The following is a 4,899-nucleotide window of genomic DNA, read 5'->3' as shown; positions in this document are numbered from 1 at the left end:
GCAGAGCACCTGCCATTAGCCCTAAAAAAAGAGGAGCTGATTGAATCTTAAAGATTTCACAGTAACTGGGTTGAATGCCAAAAAAACACAGATTGCGTTACTTCATTATGATGATTGATGGATTGACTGAAGGGCCTTCGACGTAGATGACACATCTACATTTCTGAACCACACACAACAGGACTGCACAAATAACATTTGTGTTAAGAAGACAGCAAGTAGTAGAAATTGAACATCCAACCACTTTACAACTAATACTCTAATAGGCCAGTAAAATGCCACTCGATCATTAGGTAAACAGATTAAGTCTTTAGCACTGTCACACCAAGAAGAGGCGCTGAAAATAGCCGTTTCAATTTGGTGAGGCAAATTTTAACATGCTCCCTCTTACCCCCTCTTTTTACACGTGAGATAAGAAGGTAAGAGTTAATCAGACCACTAATTAGTGAGATCAACGGCTAAGATCTATTATATACTCTTACCTCTCATGTGAAAATAGGGGGTAAGAGGGAGCATGTTAAAACTGCTCATTTGGTGATCAGTTCGATCTCACCTGATCTCATTTTTATCACTACTACTACATTGACATTTATGACATGGGCACTGATCTATATCATGTTTAATTCAAGTCTTTCATATATGGCAGTTGGCGGCGGCAGCCTCTGAGAGCGCGTCGGACCGGTGTGTGCCCCATACCCGGCAAGTGGCTTGGTTGGGGCCTCAGGTCTTAGATGTTAGGCTTGGCTGCGAGGTATGTTTGGTATTAGGCCCGGACTATCAGCATCTCTTCATCAAATGGATAGGAGTAGCGACAGATATTGGCTAGACGGTGGCTTCAGACTTACTACTGTATTTCTTTGTAAGGTTTTTTGAGAATAATTAATAAAGTGGTTGCATGCATCGCCCAGATGCAGAGGCCGGGGGTCTTCCTCCTTTTCTAATATATATATATATATATATATATATATATATATATATATCATTTTTTGTACCACCAACTGTTAATTTTGAATCTTTAATTATCCTCCATTTTACTAATATTTTAGTATATGTATTCAAGATAGTCCAAAAAAGGAAAAAAATCCTATATATTTCTCCTCACACCCTGCACCATGGCTCCTTCGGTTCGCAAGATCTTAAAATGCGAGACTAGGATATGAATGCATGCGCAAAACATATGAATGGTAAACACATGAATTTTATCAACTTGGTTGTTTGGTTCACTGGAATTTGAAAAATAAATATAGAAATCCTAACAAACGTGGTCAAATTAAAGCCAAAACACATGAAAATTTGCCATAGCTAGTTGAGCAGTTTTAACATGGTCTCTCTTACCCCCTCTTTTCACATGAGAGGTAAGAGTATAAAATAGATCTTAGCCGTTGATCTCATCAATGAATGGCTTGATTGACTCTTACCTTCTTACCTCACATGTAAAAAAAGGAGGTAAGAGGGACCATGTTAAAATTTGCCTAGTTAGAATGTTAGTATGTCACTAAGGATATCAGTCTCGTTCTCCGTGCAAGAAATTTGAAAAGGAGGTCCATGATGTTAGAGTTCATTTGGCTTTCCTTGGAAACTACAATCATATGATAGTTTTGTCCATTTTTCTTTTATCGCATTCTTTTGAACCAAATATATGAATAGTATTACCATAAAAAAATCTTACTCCTATATTTTTCCTTTGAATCACAGAGGCTCTAAAACCTGCTAGATACATTAGCCACGTCCCTGCCATTTCTTAATGCAGATCCTGCTAACTTTCGTTCAGGAGTCTATTGATAGAACTCGGATTTGAGCACAAAGGAAAATAACATGTTCAACCTCACCTGATTTAATGAGTTCGATATTGTCATTTACCCCAATATTTTTGTCCAAGAATCTGTTGATACTTGATACTACACCTTCATGAGATGATAACACATCATATATGTACCACAGCTGTTAATTTTGAATCATTAATTATCCTCCAGTTTTACCTACAAAGCAATATAGGTATTCTTATTTTGAAATGCAGTATATGTATTCAAGATCATCCAGAAAATCGAAAGAGATCCTATATGTGTTTTCACCGATATCCCGCACCATAAACCCGGGTAGGTACATCACCCACTTTACTACCATCCCACGTAACATTATCATATCTTCCAGATTTAGCAGAAATTAAAGTCATTTATGTGTTACCAGATGCGTCGGATTTATCGACCGATTAACATATGTCAAAAATAAGACACAACACATTAATCATTCGCGTTGTATAAATATTACTCGGTGATTGATCCTATTCCGGCATTGCCATCATCTTCATCGTGTAGTTGTGTGTCTTGAAAAATGGCATCGTTTACAAATATCTCACTACCACTTCTTTGCTCGCCATCCTCTTTCCTACGCTTGCACTATGCTATATCAATCCCGCTGCCACAAGTGTACACCAAAATGTCACAAAACCCTCTGCTTATCGTGCTTACATCGTGCTCGTCGAGCCACCACGCTCGAATGTCGGCGAAGACACCCACCGCCAATGGCACGAGTCTTTCTTCCCGAGTTCATTGACTGGTGAGTCCAGGGAGTCACGCCTTCTCCATTCCTACACCCAGGTGTTCAGTGCCTTTGCCGTGAGGCTCACCGACGCCGAGCTCGAGACGGTGGTCAAGAAGCCAAGGTTCGTGCATGCATTCCCCGGCCGGACGCTGCAACTAATGACCACCCACACGCCAGAGTTCCTTGGGCTAAGGAACGTCACCGGGTTTTGGAGCCAGGCTGGCTACGGAAAGGGAGTCATCATTGGATTGCTCGACAGCGGCATCTATGCGATGCATCCTTCCTTCAATGACCATGGAGTTCTCCCACCTCCATCAAGGTGGAAGGGATCGTGCGAGGCGGCCCGGTGCAACAACAAGCTCATCGGTGCCAAGCCACTCATTGCGGGCGATGACTCTGGTGATAGAGAGGTGCATGGAACGCACACCTCATCGATCCACAGTCGTCAGGAACTTCGTAACCGATGCGTCATACCATGGCATGGGTGCGGGCACCACGGCCGGAATTGCTCTGGGAGCTCACATCGCCATGTACAAGGTATGCAATGGTCATGGCTGCATGCAGTCGGCCATACTGGCTAGCCTAGAAGAAGCTATCAAGGATGGGGTGGACGTGCTCTCGCTCTCACTTGGCGGAACCACCAGCATCAGCGTCGATCAGGACCCGATCTCTATTGACGCGTTCAGTGCCGTGGCCAAGGGCATCCTTGTGGTGTGCACCGCCGGCAACGACGGTCCATTTCAGGGCCTCATCAGCAACGAAGTGTCGTGGTTGCTCACGGTCGCCGCCGGCTCCATGAACCGGAGCTTCGGCGTCAGCATCCATCTCGTCAACGGCAAGAGCATCCACGGGGAAGCACTTACCCAGAAATTGAGTCCAAGCTCAAAGTTACACCCTCTCCTCTACTTGGAGGAACGATGGTACTGCAATTACGAGGGTGATAGTAGCATCGCTGGTAAGATCCTGGTTTGCAGGACAGGAGTTCGAAGGCTCAACAGTCCAAAATCCGCAACATAATGGGGGCTGGTGTGGTAGGCGTGGTGTTGTTCAATAACCGACTCTGCGACTACAACACCATTGTTTGAGGATTACAACTCCAGTGTTGTACAAGTGACTACGGCTGACAGTGAGGCTCTCATAGCTTACACCGCGTCGATGGAGAGAAACTCCATGGCATTTCTTGCGTACAACAGCACACAGTTTGGCGTCCGCCCAGCCCCCGTCGTAGCATGGTTCTCTTCGCGGGGTCCAAGCTCACTTGCCCCCGGCATCCTAAAGCCGGACATATCTGGCACCGGGCCTCAACATCCTCGCTGCTTGGCCACCAAGCACGGACTCTGGATAGGGCCCTTTCAACATCGTATCAAGCACATCAAAGGCATCCATCCCGACTGGTCGCCGGCTGCCATCAAGTTTGCCATCCTGACAATGTCGGACATCGTTAACAGTACCGGCGGCTCAATTTTGGACGAGCAGCATAGAAAGGCCGACGTGTACGGCACAGGCACCAGCCACGTGAACCCGGAGAGCCGCCGACCATGGCATGGTGTATGACCTCGATGTCATTGACTACACCGGCTACATCTGCTGGCTCCTTGGTGACAGCGCCCTAGCAACCATCGTGCACTGGTGCACAAGTCAAGCTTAACCTGCGCCGAAGCTCACCAAGGTCCAGGACGTGCAACTTAACTACCCGACGATAACCGTGCCATTGACATCGACACAGTTCACAGTGAATCGAACCGTGACGAACGTCGGGCCAACAGATTCGACGTTCAAGGCCACAGTGGACGTGCCGAGGTCTCTGATGGTGTGTGTCGTCCCGAAGACATTGTCGTTCTCCAAAACCGGAGAGAAGAAGACCTTCAGTCTGTCGGTGAGCGGCCACGGCCTGGGCAAAGAGAAGAAAACCTTGGGCATGTCTGTGAGCGACCATGGCTTGGGCAAAGAAGAAGTGCATGTGGAGGGAAGTTTGAGCTGAGTATCGAAGAAGCATGTGGTGAGGAGCCCCATTGTCGCTGTCGTGAGAGGAGGTGATACTGCTCCAGCGCCATCACCATGAACGATGTCTGTGCCGTGAGATGGATGGATGTTTCCATTGTCCATGTTCACGTCCTGTTTGGTATTGTTAATGTTGCGTCAACATAAATAAACAGTGACAATGGTGCATGAATTTTGTACGTCTCATTATGATTTACTGGTGTAAAATTTCAGAGATCAATGGTTGATAAATTTCTGTAATATTTCGTAGTCTGCGCCATGCTGCTTCATGCCGCCACATCTGCCCCTGAAACCCCACTGAACATTTTGTTTAGAAGACGAAAACAGAGACAGATGGATACTTGCAATACTCTGGAG

At 45.9% G+C, this 4,899-nt stretch overlaps 1 pseudogene; it reads left to right on the top strand.

Annotated features, from left to right (window-relative positions):
* Positions 1-2,331: 2,331 nt before the first annotated feature.
* Positions 2,332-4,603, top strand: LOC125540947 (annotated as a pseudogene).
* The last annotated feature ends 296 nt before the right edge of the window (positions 4,604-4,899 follow it).

This window comes from Triticum urartu, chromosome 2 (assembly GCF_003073215.2).
Source record: "Triticum urartu cultivar G1812 chromosome 2, Tu2.1, whole genome shotgun sequence".
Taxonomy (NCBI): Eukaryota; Viridiplantae; Streptophyta; class Magnoliopsida; order Poales; family Poaceae; genus Triticum; species Triticum urartu.
The sequence above is the reverse complement of the archived record's forward strand: the minus strand, read 5'-3'. Positions and strand labels throughout refer to the sequence as shown.